Raw genomic sequence first — 16,627 nt, forward strand, 5'->3', positions numbered from 1 at the left:
CCCGATAAAAATGATACCTCACTTGTGTGGGTAGGCCTAGCGCCCGCGACAGGAAACGCCCCAAAGCGCAACGTGGACACATACAAATTTTTGGAAGAAAACAGAGGTGTTTTTTGCGAAGTGCCTACCTGTAGATTTTGGCCTCTAGCTCAGCCGGCACCTAGGGAAACCTACCAAACCTGTGCATTTCTGAAAACTAGAGACCTAGGGGATTCCAAGGAGGGGTGACTTGCGGGGCTCGGACCAGGTTCTGTTACCCAGAATCCTTTGCAAACCTCAAAAAGTGGATAAAAAAACAAGTTTTCCTCAAATTTCGGTGACAGAAAGTTCTGAAATCAGAGAGGAGCCACAAATTTCCTTCCACCCAGCGTTCCCCCAAGTCTCCCGATAAAAATGATACCTCACTTGTGTGGGTAGGCCTAGCGCCCGTGACAGGAAACGCCCCAAAGCGCAACGTGGACACATACAAATTTTTTGAAGAAAACAGAGGTGTTTTTTGCGAAGTGCCTACCTGTAGATTTTGGCCTCTAGCTCAGCCGGCACCTAGGGAAACCTACCAAACCTGTGCATTTCTGAAAACTAGAGACCTTGGGGAATCCAAGGAGGGTTGACTTGCGGGGCTCGGACCAGGTTCTGTTACCCAGAATCCTTTGCAAACCTCAAAAAGTGGCTAAAAAAACAAGTTTTCCTCACTTTCGGTGACAGAAAGTTCTGGAATCTGAGAGGAGCCACAAATTTCCTTCCACCCAGTGTTCCCCCAAGTCTCCCGATAAAAATGATACCTCACTTGTGTGGGTAGGCCTAGCGCCCGCGACAGGAAACGCCCCAAAGCGCAACATGGACACATACAAATTTGTGGAAGAAAACAGAGGTGTTTTTTGCGAAGTGCCTACCTGTAGATTTTGGGCTCTAGCTCAGCCGGCACCTAGGGAAACCTACCAAACCTGTGCATTTCTGAAAACTAGAGACCTAGGGGATTCCAAGGAGGGGTGACTTGCAGGGCTCGGACCAGGTTCTGTTACCCAGAATCCTTTGCAAACCTCAAAAAGTGGCTAAAAAAACAAGTTTTCCTCACATTTCGGTGACAGAAAGTTCTGGAATCTGAGAGGAGCCACAAATTTCCTTCCACCCAGTGTTCCCCCAAGTCTCCCGATAAAAATGATACCTCACTTGTGTGGGTAGGCCTAGCGCCCGCGACAGGAAACGCCCCAAAGCGCAACGTGGACACATACAAATTTGTGGAAGAAAACAGAGGTGTTTTTTGCGAAGTGCCTACCTGTAGATTTTGGGCTCTAGCTCAGCCGGCACCTAGGGAAACCTACCAAACCTGTGCATTTCTGAAAACTAGAGACCTTGGGGAATCCAAGGAGGGGTGACTTGCGGGGCTCGGACCAGGTTTTGTTACCCAGAATCCTTTGCAAACCTCAAAAAGTGGCTAAAAAAACAAGTTTTCCTCACATTTCGGTGACAGAAAGTTCTGGAATCTGAGAGGAGCCACAAATTTCCTTCCACCCAGCGTTCCCCAAAGTCTCCCGATAAAAATGATACCTCACTTGTGTGGGTAGGCCTAGCGCCCGCGACAGGAAACGCCCCAAAGCGCAACGTGGACACATACAAATTTTTGGAAGAAAACAGAGGTGTTTTTTGTGAAGTGCCTACCTGTAGATTTTGGCCTCTAGCTCAGCCGGCACCTAGGGAAACCTACCAACCCTGTGCATTTCTGAAAACTAGAGACCTAGAGGATTCCAAGGAGGGGTGACTTGCGGGGCTCCGAACAGGTTCTGCTACCCAGAATCCTTTGCAAACCTCAAAAAGTGGCTAAAAAAACAAGTTTTCCTCACATTTCGGTGACAGAAAGTTCTGGAATCTGAGAGGAGCCACAAATTTCCTTCCACCCAGCGTTCCCCAAAGTCTCCCGATAAAAATGATACCTCACTTGTGTGGGTAGGCCTAGCGCCCGCGACAGGAAACGCCCCAAAGCGCAACGTGGACACATACAAATTTTTGGAAGAAAACAGAGGTGTTTTTTGCGAAGTGCCTACCTGTAGATTTTGGCCTCTAGCTCAGCCGGCACCTAGGGAAACCTACCAAACCTGTGCATTTCTGAAAACTAGAGACCTAGGGGATTCCAAGGAGGGGTGACTTGCGGGGCTCGGACCAGGTTCTGTTACCCAGAATCCTTTGCAAACCTCAAAAAGTGACTAAAAAAACAAGTTTTTCTCACACTTCGGTGACAGAAAGTTCTGGAATCTGAGAGGAGCCACAAACTTCCTTCCACCCAGCGTTCCCCCAAGTCTCCCGATAAAAATGATACCTCACTTGTGTGGGTAGGCCTAGCGCCCGCGACAGGAAACGCCCCAAAGCGCAACGTGGACACATACAAATTTGTGGAAGAAAACAGAGGTGTTTTTTGCGAAGTGCCTACCTGTAGATTTTGGCCTCTAGCTCAGCCGGCACCTAGGGAAACCTACCAAACCTGTGCATTTCTGAAAACTAGAGACCTAGGGGATTCCAAGGAGGGGTGACTTGCGGGGCTCGGACCAGGTTCTGTTACCCAGAATCCTTTGCAAACCTCAAAAAGTGGATACAAAAACAAGTTTTCCTCACATTTCGGTGACAGAAAGTTCTGAAATCAGAGAGGATCCACAAATTTCCTTCCACCCAGCGTTCCCCCAAGTCTCCCGATAAAAATGATACCTCACTTGTGTGGGTAGGCCTAGCGCCCGCGACAGGAAACGCCCCAAAGCGCAACGTGGACACATACAAATTTTTGGAAGAAAACAGAGGTGTTTTTTGTGAAGTGCCTACCTGTAGATTTTGGCCTCTAGCTCAGCCGGCACCTAGGGAAACCTACCAAACCTGTGCATTTCTGAAAACTAGAGACCTAGGGGATTCCAAGGAGGGGTGACTTGCGGGGCTCGGACCAGGTTCTGTTACCCAGAATCCTTTGCAAACCTCAAAAAGTGGATAAAAAAAAAGTTTTCCTCACATTTCGGTGACAGAAAGTTCTGAAATCAGAGAGGAGCCACAAATTTCCTTCCACCCAGCGTTCCCCAAGTCTCCCGATAAAAATGATACCTCACTTGTGTGGGTAGGCCTAGCGCCCGCGACAGGAAACGCCCCAAAGCGCAACGTGGACACATACAAATTTTTGGAAGAAAACAGAGGTGTTTTTTGTGAAGTGCCTACCTGTAGATTTTGGCCTCTAGCTCAGCCGGCACCTAGGGAAACCTACCAAACCTGTGCATTTCTGAAAACTAGAGACCTAGGGGATTCCAAGGAGGGGTGACTTGCGGGGCTCGGACCAGGTTCTGTTACCCAGAATCCTTTGCAAACCTCAAAAAGTGGATAAAAAAAAAGTTTTCCTCATATTTCGGTGACAGAAAGTTCTGGAATCTGAGAGGAGCCACAAATTTCCTTCCACCCAGCGTTCCCCCAAGTCTCCCGATAAAAATGATACCTCACTTGTGTGGGTAGGCCTAGCGCCCGCGACAGGAAACGCCCCAAAGCGCAACGTGGACACATACAAATTTTTGGAAGAAAACAGAGGTGTTTTTTGCGAAGTGCCTACCTGTAGATTTTGGCCTCTAGCTCAGCCGGCACCTAGGGAAACCTACCAAACCTGTGCATTTCTGAAAACTAGAGACCTAGGGGATTCCAAGGAGGGGTGACTTGCGGGGCTCGGACCAGGTTCTGTTACCCAGAATCCTTTGCAAACCTCAAAAAGTGGATAAAAAAACAAGTTTTCCTCAAATTTCGGTGACAGAAAGTTCTGGAATCTGAGAGGAGCCACAAATTTCCTTCCACCCAGTGTTCCCCCAAGTCTCCCGATAAAAATGATACCTCACTTGTGTGGGTAGGCCTAGCGCCCGCGACAGGAAACGCCCCAAAGCGCAACATGGACACATACAAATTTGTGGAAGAAAACAGAGGTGTTTTTTGCGAAGTGCCTACCTGTAGATTTTGGGCTCTAGCTCAGCCGGCACCTAGGGAAACCTACCAAACCTGTGCATTTCTGAAAACTAGAGACCTAGGGGATTCCAAGGAGGGGTGACTTGCAGGGCTCGGACCAGGTTCTGTTACCCAGAATCCTTTGCAAACCTCAAAAAGTGGCTAAAAAAACAAGTTTTCCTCACATTTCGGTGACAGAAAGTTCTGGAATCTGAGAGGAGCCACAAATTTCCTTCCACCCAGTGTTCCCCCAAGTCTCCCGATAAAAATGATACCTCACTTGTGTGGGTAGGCCTAGCGCCCGCGACAGGAAACGCCCCAAAGCGCAACGTGGACACATACAAATTTGTGGAAGAAAACAGAGGTGTTTTTTGCGAAGTGCCTACCTGTAGATTTTGGGCTCTAGCTCAGCCGGCACCTAGGGAAACCTACCAAACCTCTGCATTTCTGAAAACTAGAGACCTAGGGGATTCCAAGGAGGGGTGACTTGCGGGGCTCGGACCAGGTTCTGTTACCCAGAATCCTTTGCAAACCTCAAAAAGTGACTAAAAAAACAAGTTTTTCTCACATTTCGGTGACAGAAAGTTCTGGAATCTGAGAGGAGCCACAAACTTCCTTCCACCCAGCGTTCCCCCAAGTCTCCCGATAAAAATGATACCTCACTTGTGTGGGTAGGCCTAGCGCCCGCGACAGGAAACGCCCCAAAGCGCAACGTGGACACATACAAATTTGTGGAAGAAAACAGAGGTGTTTTTTGCGAAGTGCCTACCTGTAGATTTTGGCCTCTAGCTCAGCCGGCACCTAGGGAAACCTACCAAACCTGTGCATTTCTGAAAACTAGAGACCTAGGGGATTCCAAGGAGGGGTGACTTGCGGGGCTCGGACCAGGTTCTGTTAACCAGAATCCTTTGCAAACCTCACAAAGTGGCTAAAAAAACAAGTTTTCCTCACATTTCGGTGACAGAAAGTTCTGGAATCTGAGAGGAGCCACTAATTTCCTTCCACCCAGCGTTCCCCCAAGTCTCCCGATAAAAATGATACCTCACTTGTGTGGGTAGGCCTAGCGCCCGCGACAGGAAACGCCCCAAAGCGCAACGTGGACACATACAAATTTTTGGAAGAAAACAGAGGTGTTTTTTGCGAAGTGCCTACCTGTAGATTTTGGCCTCTAGCTCAGCCGGCACCTAGGGAAACCTACCAAACCTGTGCATTTCTGAAAACTAGAGACCTAGGGGATTCCAAGGAGGGGTGACTTGCGGGGCTCGGACCAGGTTCTGTTACCCAGAATCCTTTGCAAACCTCAAAAAGTGGATAAAAAAACAAGTTTTCCTCACATTTCGGTGACAGAAAGTTCTGAAATCAGAGAGGAGCCACAAATTTCCTTCCACCCAGCGTTCCCCCAAGTCTCCCGATAAAAATGATACCTCACTTGTGTGGGTAGGCCTAGCGCCCGCGACAGGAAACGCCCCAAAGCGCAACGTGGACACATACAAATTTTTGGAAGAAAACAGAGGTGTTTTTTGCGAAGTGCCTACCTGTAGATTTTGGCCTCTAGCTCAGCCGGCACCTAGGGAAACCTACCAAACCTATGCATTTCTGAAAACTAGAGACCTAGGGGATTCCAAGGAGGGGTGACTTGCGGGGCTCGGACCAGGTTCTGTTACCCAGAATCCTTTGCAAACCTCAAAAAGTGGATAAAAAAAAAGTTTTCCTCACATTTCGGTGACAGAAAGTTCTGAAATCAGAGAGGAGCCACAAATTTCCTTCCACCCAGCGTTCCCCCAAGTCTCCCGATAAAAATGATACCTCACTTGTGTGGGTAGGCCTAGCGCCCGCGACAGGAAACGCCCCAAAGCGCAACGTGGACACATACAAATGTTTGGAAGAAAACAGAGGTGTTTTTTGCGAAGTGCCTACCTGTAGATTTTGGCCTCTAGCTCAGCCGGCACCTAGGGAAACCTACCAAACCTGTGCATTTCTGAAAACTAGAGACCTTGGGGAATCCAAGGAGGGGTGACTTGCGGGGCTCGGACCAGGTTCTGTTACCCAGAATCCTTTGCAAACCTCAAAAAGTGGATAAAAAAACAAGTTTTAATCAAATTTCGGTGACAGAAAGTTCTGAAATCAGAGAGGAGCCACAAACTTCCTTCCACCCAGCGTTCCCCCAAGTCTCCCGATAAAAATGATACCTCACTTGTGTGGGTAGGCCTAGCGCCCGCGACAGGAAATGCCCCAAAGCGCAACGTGGACACATACAAATTTGTGGAAGAAAACAGAGGTGTTTTTTGCGAAGTGCCTACCTGTAGATTTTGGCCTCTAGCTCAGCCGTCACCTAGGCAAACCTACCAAATCTGTGCATTTCTGAAAACTAGAGACCTTGGGGATTCCAAGGAGGGGTGACTTGTGGGGCTCCGACCAGGTTCTGTTACCCAGAATCCTTTGCAAACCTCAAAAAGTGGCTAAAAAAACAAGTTTTCCTCACATTTCGGTGACAGAAAGTTCTGGAATCTGAGAGAAGCCACAAATTTCCTGCCACCCAGCGTTCCCCCAAGTCTCCCGATAAAAATGATACCTCACTTGTGTGGGTAGGCCTAGCGCCCGCGACAGGAAACGCCCCAAAGCGCAACGTGGTCACATGCAAATTTTTGGAAGAAAACAGAGGTGTTTTTTGCGAAGTGCCTACCTGTAGATTTTGGTCTCTAGCTCAGCTGGCACCTAGGGAAACCTACCAAACCTGTGCAGTTCTGAAAACTAGAGACCTTGGGGAATCCAAGGAGGGGTGACTTGCGGGGCTCGGACCAGGTTCTGTTACCCAGAATCCTTTGCAAACCTCAAAAAGTGGCTAAAAAAACAAGTTTTCCTCACATTTCGGTGACAGAAAGTTCTGGAATCTGAGAGGAGCCACAAACTTCCTTCCACCCAGCGTTCCCCCAAGTCTCCCGATAAAAATGATACCTCACTTGTGTGGGTAGGCCTAGCGCCCGCGACAGGAATCGCCCCAAAGCGCAACGTGGACACATGCAAATTTTTGGAAGAAAACAGAGGTGTTTTTTGCGAAGTGCCTACCTGTAGATTTTGGTCTCTAGCTCAGCCGGCACCTAGGGAAACCTACCAAACCTGTGCATTTCTGAAAACTAGAGACCTTGGGGAATCCAAGGAGGGGTGACTTGCGGGGCTCGGACCAGGTTCTGTTACCCAGAATCCTTTGCAAACCTCAAAAAGTGGCTAATAAAACAAGTTTTCCTCACATTTCGGTGACAGAAAGTTCTGGAATCTGAGAGGAGCCACAAACTTCCTTCCACCCAGCGTTCCCCCAAGTCTCCCGATAAAAATGATACCTCACTTGTGTGGGTAGGCCTAGCGCCCGCGACAGGAAACGCCCCAAAGCGCAACGTGGACACATACAAATTTTTGGAAGAAAACAGAGGTGTTTTTTGCGAAGTGCCTACCTGTAGATTTTGGTCTCTAGCTCAGCTGGCACCTAGGGAAACCTACCAAACCTGTGCAGTTCTGAAAACTAGAGACCTTGGGGAATCCAAGGAGGGGTGACTTGCGGGGCTCGGACCAGGTTCTGTTACCCAGAATCCTTTGCAAACCTCAAAAAGTGGCTAAAAAAACAAGTTTTCCTCACATTTCGGTGACAGAAAGTTCTGGAATCTGAGAGGAGCCACAAACTTCCTTCCACCCAGCGTTCCCCCAAGTCTCCCGATAAAAATGATACCTCACTTGTGTGGGTAGGCCTAGCGCCCGCGACAGGAAACGCCCCAAACCGCAACGTGGACACATACACATTTTTCGAAGAAAACAGAGGTGTTTTTTGCGAAGTGCCTACCTGTAGATTTTGGCCTCTAGCTCAGCCGGCACCTAGGGAAACCTACCAAACCTGTGCATTTCTGAAAACTAGAGACCTTGGGGAATCCAAGGAGGGGTGACTTGCGGGGCTCGGACCAGGTTCTGTTACCCAGAATCCTTTGCAAACCTCAAAAAGTGGATAAAAAAACAAGTTTTCCTCAAATTTCAGTGACAGAAAGTTCTGGAATCTGAGAGAAGCCACAAATTTCCTGCCACCCAGCGTTCCCCCAAGTCTCCCGATAAAAATGATACCTCACTTGTGTGGGTAGGCCTAGCGCCCACGACAGCAACCGCCCCAAAGCGCAACGTGGACACATACAAATTTTGGGAAGAAAACAGAGGTGTTTTTTGCGAAGTGCCTACCTGTTGATTTTGGTCTCTAGCTCAGCCGGCACCTAGGGAAACCTACCAAACCTGTGCATTTCTGAAAGCTAGAGACCTTGGGGAATCCAAGGAGGGGTGACTTGCGGGGCTCGGACCAGGTTCTGTTACCCAGAATCCTTTGCAAACCTCAAAAAGTGGCTAAAAAAACAAGTTTTCCTCACATTTCGGTGACAGAAAGTTCTGGAATCTGAGAGGAGCCACAAACTTCCTTCCACCCAGCGTTCCCTCAAGTCTCCCGGTAAAAATGATACCTCACTTGTGTGGGTAGGCCTAGCGTCCGCGACATGAAACGCCCCAAAGCGCAACGTGGACACATACAAATTTTTGGAAGAAAACAGAGGTTTTTTTGCGAAGTGCCTACCTGTAGATTTTGGCCTCTAGCTCAGCCGGCACCTAGGGAAACCTACCAAACCTGTGCATTTCTGAAAACTAGAGACCTTGGGGAATCCAAAGAAGGGTGACTTGCGGGGCTCGGACCAGGTTCTGTTACCCAGAATCCTTTGCAAACCTCAAAAAGTGGATAAAAAAACAAGTTTTCCTCAAATTTCGGTGACAGAAAGTTCTGGAATCTGAGAGAAGCCACAAATTTCCTGCCACCCAGCGTTCCCCCAAGTCTCCCGATAAAAATGATACCTCACTTGTGTGGGTAGGCCTAGCGCCCGCGACAGGAAACGCCCCAAAGCGCAACGTGGACACATGCACATTTTTGGAAGAAAACAGAGGTGTTTTTTGCGAAGTGCCTACCTGTAGATTTTGGTCTCTAGCTCAGCCGGCACCCAGGGAAACCTACCAAACCTGTGCCTTTCTGAAAACTAGAGACCTTGGGGAATCCAAGGAGGGGTGACTTGCGGGGCTCGGACCAGGTTCTGTTACCCAGAATCCTTTGCAAACCTCAAAAAGTGGCTAATAAAACAAGTTTTCCTCACATTTCGGTGACAGAAAGTTCTGGAATCTGAGAGGAGCCACAAACTTCCTTCCACCCAGCGTTCCCCCAAGTCTCCCGATAAAAATGATACCTCACTTGTGTGGGTAGGCCTAGCGCCCGCGACAGGAAACGCCCCAAAGCGCAACGTGGACACATACAAATTTTTGGAAGAAAACAGAGGTGTTTTTTGTGAAGTGCCTACCTGTAGATTTTGGCCTCTAGCTCAGCCGGCACCTAGGGAAACCTACCAAACCTGTGCATTTCTGAAAACTAGAGACCGAGGGGATTCCAAGGAGGGGTGACTTGCGGGGCTCGGACCAGGTTCTGTTACCCATAATCCTTTGCAAACCTCAAAAAGTGGCTAAAAAAACAAGTTTTCCTCACATTTCGGTGACAGAAAGTTCTGGAATCTGAGAGGAGCCACAAATTTCCTTCCACCCAGCGTTCCCCCAAGTCTCCCGATAAAAATGATACCTCACTTGTGTGGGTAGGCCTAGCGCCCGCGACAGCAAACACCCCAAAGCGCAACGTGGACACATACAAATTTGTGGAAGAAAACAGGTGTTTTTTGCGAAGTGCCTACCTGTAGATTTTGGCCTCTAGCTCAGCCGTCACCTAGGGAAACCTACCAAATCTGTGCATTTCTGAAAACTAGAGACCTTGGGGATTCCAAGGAGGGGTGACTTGTGGGGCTCCGACCAGGTTCTGTCACCCAGAATCATTTGCAAACCTCAAAAAGTGGCTAAAAAAACAAGTTTTCCTCACATTTCGGTGACAGAAAGTTCTGGAATCTGAGAGAAGCCACAAATTTCCTACCACCCAGCGTTCCCCCAAGTCTCCCGATAAAAATGATACCTCACTTGTGTGGGTAGGCCTAGCGCCCGCGACAGGAAACGCCCCAAAGCGCAACGTGGACACATACAAATTTTTGGAAGAAAACAGAGGTGTTTTTTGCGAAATGCCTACCTGTAGATTTTGGCCTCTAGCTCAGCCGGCACCTAGGGAAACCTACCAAACCTGTGCATTTCTGAAAACTAGAGACCTTGGGGAATCCAAGGAGGAGTGACTTGCGGGGCTCGGACCAGGTTCTGTTACCCAGAATCCTTTGCAAACCTCAAAAAGTGGCTAAAAAAACAAGTTTTCCTCACATTTCGGTGACAGAAAGTTCTGGAATCTGAGAGGAGCCACAAACTTCCTTCCACCCAGCGTTCCCTCAAGTCTCCCGATAAAAATGATACCTCACTTGTGTGGGTAGGCCTAGCGTCCGCGACATGAAACGCCCCAAAGCGCAACGTGGACACATACACATTTTTGGAAGAAAACAGAGGTTTTTTTGCGAAGTGCCTACCTGTAGATTTTGGTCTCTAGCTCAGCCGGCACCTAGGGAAACCTACCAAACCTGTGCATTTCTGAAAACTAGAGACCTTGGGGAATCCAAGGAGGGGTGACTTGCGGGGCTCGGACCAGGTTCTGTTACCCAGAATCCTTTGCAAACCTCAAAAAGTGGCTAATAAAACAAGTTTTCCTCACATTTCGGTGACAGAAAGTTCTGGAATCTGAGAGGAGCCACAAACTTCCTTCCACCCAGCGTTCCCCCAAGTCTCCCGATAAAAATGATACCTCACTTGTGTGGGTAGGCCTAGCGCCCGCGACAGGAAACGCCCCAAAGCGCAACGTGGACACATACAAATTTGTGGAAGAAAACAGAGGTGTTTTTTGCGAAGTGCCTACCTGTAGATTTTGGCCTCTAGCTCAGCCGGCACCTAGGGAAACCTACCAAACCTGTGCATTTCTGAAAACTAGAGACCTAGGGGATTCCAAGGAGGGGTGACTTGCGGGGCTCGGACCAGGTTCTGTTACCCATAATCCTTTGCAAACCTCAAAAAGTGGCTAAAAAAACAAGTTTTCCTCACATTTCGGTGACAGAAAGTTCTGGAATCTGAGAGGAGCCACAAATTTCCTTCCACCCAGCGTTCCCCCAAGTCTCCCGATAAAAATGATACCTCACTTGTGTGGGTAGGCCTAGCGCCCGCGACAGGAAACACCCCAAAGCGCAACGTGGACACATACAAATTTGTGGAAGAAAACAGGTGTTTTTTGCGAAGTACCTATCTGTAGATTTTGGCCTCTAGCTCATCCGGCACCTAGGGAAACCTACCAAACCTGTGCATTTCTGAAAACTAGACACCTAGGGGATTCCAAGGAGGGGTGACTTGCGGGGCTCAGACCAGGTTCTGTTACCCAGAATCCTTTGCAAACCTCAAAAAGTGGCTAAAAAAACAAGTTTTCCTCACATTTCGGTGACAGAAAGTTCTAGAATCTGAGAGGAGCCACAAACTTCCTTCCACCCAGCGTTCCCCCAAGTCTCCCGATAAAAATGATACCTCACTTGTGTGGGTAGGCCTAGCGCCCGCGACAGGAACCGCCCCAAAGCGCAACGTGGTCACATACAAATTTTTGGAAGAAAACAGAGGTGTTTTTTGCGAAGTGCCTACCTGTAGATTTTGGTCTCTAGCTCAGCTGGCACCTAGGGAAACCTACCAAACCTGTGCAGTTCTGAAAACTAGAGACCTTGGGGAATCCAAGGAGGGGTGACTTGCGGGGCTCGGACCAGGTTCTGTTACCCAGAATCCTTTGCAAACCTCAAAAAGTGGCTAATAAAACAAGTTTTCCTCACATTTCGGTGACAGAAAGTTCTGGAATCTGAGAGGAGCCACAAACTTCCTTCCACCCAGCGTTCCCCCAAGTCTCCCGATAAAAATGATACCTCACTTGTGTGGGTAGGCCTAGCGCCCGCGACAGGAAACGCCCCAAAGCGCAACGTGGACACATACAAATTTTTGGAAGAAAACAGAGGTGTTTTTTGCGAAGTGCCTACCTGTAGATTTTGGCCTCTAGCTCAGCCGGCACCTAGGGAAACCTACCAAACCTGTGCATTTCTGAAAACTAGAGACCTAGGGGATTCCAAGGAGGGGTGACTTGCGGGGCTCGGACCAGGTTCTGTTACCCATAATCCTTTGCAAACCTCAAAAAGTGGCTAAAAAAACAAGCTTTCCTCACATTTCGGTGACAGAAAGTTCTGGAATCTGAGAGGAGCCACAAATTTCCTTCCACCCAGCGTTCCCCCAAGTCTCCCGATAAAAATGATACCTCACTTGTGTGGGTAGGCCTAGCGCCCGCGACAGCAAACACCCCAAAGCGCAACGTGGACACATACAAATTTGTGGAAGAAAACAGGTGTTTTTTGCGAAGTGCCTACCTGTAGATTTTGGCCTCTAGCTCAGCCGTCACCTAGGGAAACCTACCAAATCTGTGCATTTCTGAAAACTAGAGACCTTGGGGATTCCAAGGAGGGGTGACTTGTGGGGCTCCGACCAGGTTCTGTTACCCAGAATCATTTGCAAACCTCAAAAAGTGGCTAAAAAAACAAGTTTTCCTCACATTTCGGTGACAGAAAGTTCTGGAATCTGAGAGAAGCCACAAATTTCCTGCCACCCAGCGTTCCCCCAAGTCTCCCGATAAAAATGATACCTCACTTGTGTGGGTAGGCCTAGCGCCCGCGACAGGAAACGCCCCAAAGCGCAACGTGGACACATACAAATTTTTGGAAGAAAACAGAGGTGTTTTTTGCGAAGTGCCTACCTGTAGATTTTGGCCTCTAGCTCAGCCGGCACCTAGGGAAACCTACCAAACCTGTGCATTTCTAAAAACTAGAGACCTTGGGGAATCCAAGGAGGAGTGACTTGCGGGGCTCGGACCAGGTTCTGTTACCCAGAATCCTTTGCAAACCTCAAAAAGTGGCTAAAAAAACAAGTTTTCCTCACATTTCGGTGACAGAAAGTTCTGGAATCTGAGAGGAGCCACAAACTTCCTTCCACCCAGCGTTCCCTCAAGTCTCCCGATAAAAATGATACCTCACTTGTGTGGGTAGGCCTAGCGTCCGCGACATGAAACGCCCCAAAGCGCAACGTGGACACATACAAATTTTTGGAAGAAAACAGAGGTTTTTTTGCGAAGTGCCTACCTGTAGATTTTGGTCTCTAGCTCAGCCGGCACCTAGGGAAACCTACCAAACCTGTGCATTTCTGAAAACTAGAGACCTTGGGAAATCCAAGGAGGGGTGACTTGCGGGGCTCGGACCAGGTTCTGTTACCCAGAATCCTTTGCAAACCTCAAAAAGTGGCTAATAAAACAAGTTTTCCTCACATTTCGGTGACAGAAAGTTCTGGAATCTGAGAGGAGCCACAAACTTCCTTCCACCCAGCGTTCCCCCAAGTCTCCCGATAAAAATGATACCTCACTTGTGTGGGTAGGCCTAGCGCCCGCGACAGGAAACGCCCCAAAGCGCAACGTGGACACATACAAATTTGTGGAAGAAAACAGAGGTGTTTTTTGCGAAGTGCCTACCTGTAGATTTTGGCCTCTAGCTCAGCCGGCACCTAGGGAAACCTACCAAACCTGTGCATTTCTGAAAACTAGAGACCTAGGGGATTCCAAGGAGGGGTGACTTGCGGGGCTCGGACCAGGTTCTGTTACCCATAATCCTTTGCAAACCTCAAAAAGTGGCTAAAAAAACAAGTTTTCCTCACATTTCGGTGACAGAAAGTTCTGGAATCTGAGAGGAGCCACAAATTTCCTTCCACCCAGCGTTCCCTCAAGTCTCCCGATAAAAATGATACCTCACTTGTGTGGGTAGGCCTAGCGCCCGCGACAGGAAACACCCCAAAGCGCAATGTGGACACATACAAATTTGTGGAAGAAAACAGGTGTTTTTTGCGAAGTACCTACCTGTAGATTTTGGCCTCTAGCTCATCCGGCACCTAGGGAAACCTACCAAACCTGTGCATTTCTGAAAACTAGACACCTAGGGGATTCCAAGGAGGGGTGACTTGCGGGGCTCAGACCAGGTTCTGTTACCCAGAATCCTTTGCAAACCTCAAAAAGTGGCTAAAAAAACAAGTTTTCCTCACATTTCGGTGACAGAAAGTTCTAGAATCTGAGAGGAGCCACAAACTTCCTTCCACCCAGCGTTCCCCCAAGTCTCCCGATAAAAATGATACCTCACTTGTGTGGGTAGGCCTAGCGCCCGCGACAGGAACCGCCCCAAAGCGCAACGTGGTCACATACAAATTTTTGGAAGAAAACAGAGGTGTTTTTTGCGAAGTGCCTACCTGTAGATTTTGGTCTCTAGCTCAGCTGGCACCTAGGGAAACCTACCAAACCTGTGCAGTTCTGAAAACTAGAGACCTTGGGGAATCCAAGGAGGGGTGACTTGCGGGGCTCGGACAAGGTTCTGTTACCCAGAATCCTTTGCAAACCTCAAAAAGTGGCTAAAAAAACAAGTTTTCCTCACATTTCGGTGACAGAAAGTTCTGGAATCTGAGAGGAGCCACAAACTTCCTTCCACCCAGCGTTCCCCCAAGTCTCCCAATAAAAATGATACCTCACTTGTGTGGGTAGGCCTAGCGCCCGCGACAGGAAACGCCCCAAAGCGCAACGTGGACACATACAAATTTTTGGAAGAAAACAGAGGTGTTTTTTGCGAAGTGCCTACCTGTAGATTTTGGCCTCTAGCTCAGCCGGCACCTAGGGAAACCTACCAAACCTGTGCATTTCTGAAAACTAGAGACCTTGGGGAATCCAAGGAGGGGTGACTTGCGGGGCTCGGACCAGGTTCTGTTACCCAGAATCCTTTGCAAACCTCAAAAAGTGGCTAAAAAAACAAGTTTTCCTCACATTTCGGTGACAGAAAGTTCTGGAATCTGAGAGGAGCCACAAACTTCCTTCCACCCAGCGTTCCCTCAAGTCTCCCGATAAAAATGATACCTCACTTGTGTGGGTAGGCCTAGCGCCCGCGACATGAAACGCCCCAAAGCGCAACGTGGACACATAAAAATTTTTGGAAGAAAACAGAGGTTTTTTTGCGAAGTGCCTACCTGTAGATTTTGGCCTCTAGCTCAGCCGGCACCTAGGGAAACCTACCAAACCTGTGCATTTCTGAAAACTAGAGACCTTGGGGAATCCAAAGAAGGGTGACTTGCGGGGCTCGGACCAGGTTCTGTTACCCAGAATCCTTTGCAAACCTCAAAAAGTGGCTAAAAAAACAAGTTTTCCTCACATTTCGGTGACAGAAAGTTCTGGAATCTGAGAGGAGCCACAAATTTCCTTCCACCCAGCGTTCCCCCAAGTCTCCCGATAATAATGATACCTCACTTGTGTGGGTAGGCCTAGCGCCCGCGACAGGAAACGCCCCAAAGCGCAACGTGGACACATACAAATTTTTGGAAGAAAACAGAGGTGTTTTTTGCGAAGTGCCTACCTGTAGATTTTGGCCTCTAGCTCAGCCGGCACCTAGGGAAACCTACCAAACCTGTGCATTTCTCAAAACTAGAGACCTTGGGGAATCCAAGGAGGGGTGACTTGCGGGGCTCAGACCAGGTTCTGTTACCCAGAATCCTTTGCAAACCTCAAAAAGTGGCTAAAAAAACAAGTTTTCCTCACATTTCGGTGACAGAAAGTTCTAGAATCTGAGAGGAGCCACAAACTTCCTTCCACCCAGCGTTCCCCCAAGTCTCCCGATAAAAATGATACCTCACTTGTGTGGGTAGGCCTAGCGCCCGCGACAGGAACCGCCCCAAAGCGCAACGTGGTCACATACAAATTTTTGGAAGAAAACAGAGGTGTTTTTTGCGAAGTGCCTACCTGTAGATTTTGGTCTCTAGCTCAGCTGGCACCTAGGGAAACCTACCAAACCTGTGCAGTTCTGAAAACTAGAGACCTTGGGGAATCCAAGGAGGGGTGACTTGCGGGGCTCGGACCAGGTTCTGTTACCCATAATCCTTTGCAAACCTCAAAAAGTGGCTAATAAAACAAGTTTTCCTCACATTTCGGTGACAGAAAGTTCTGGAATCTGAGAGGAGCCACAAATTTCCTTCCACCCAGCGTTCCCCCAAGTCTCCCGATAAAAATGATACCTCACTTGTGTGGGTAGGCCTAGCGCCCGCGACAGCAAACACCCCAAAGCGCAACGTGGACACATACAAATTTGTGGAAGAAAACAGGTGTTTTTTGCGAAGTGCCTACCTGTAGATTTTGGCCTCTAGCTCAGCCGTCACCTAGGGAAACCTACCAAATCTGTGCATTTCTGAAAACTAGAGACCTTGGGGATTCCAAGGAGGGGTGACTTGTGGGGCTCCGACCAGGTTCTGTTACCCAGAATCATTTGCAAACCTCAAAAAGTGGCTAAAAAAACAAGTTTTCCTCACATTTCGGTGACAGAAAGTTCTGGAATCTGAGAGAAGCCACAAATTTCCTGCCACCCAGCGTTCCCCCAAGTCTCCCGATAAAAATGATACCTCACTTGTGTGGGTAGGCCTAGCGCCCGCGACAGGAAACGCCCCAAAGCGCAACGTGGACACATACAAATTTTTGGAAGAAAACAGAGGTGTTTTTTGCGAAGTGCCTACCTGTAGATTTTGGCCTCTAGCTCAGCCGGCACCTAGGGAAACCTACCAA

This window comes from Pleurodeles waltl, chromosome 3_1, assembly GCF_031143425.1.
Source record: "Pleurodeles waltl isolate 20211129_DDA chromosome 3_1, aPleWal1.hap1.20221129, whole genome shotgun sequence".
Taxonomy (NCBI): domain Eukaryota; kingdom Metazoa; phylum Chordata; class Amphibia; order Caudata; family Salamandridae; genus Pleurodeles; species Pleurodeles waltl.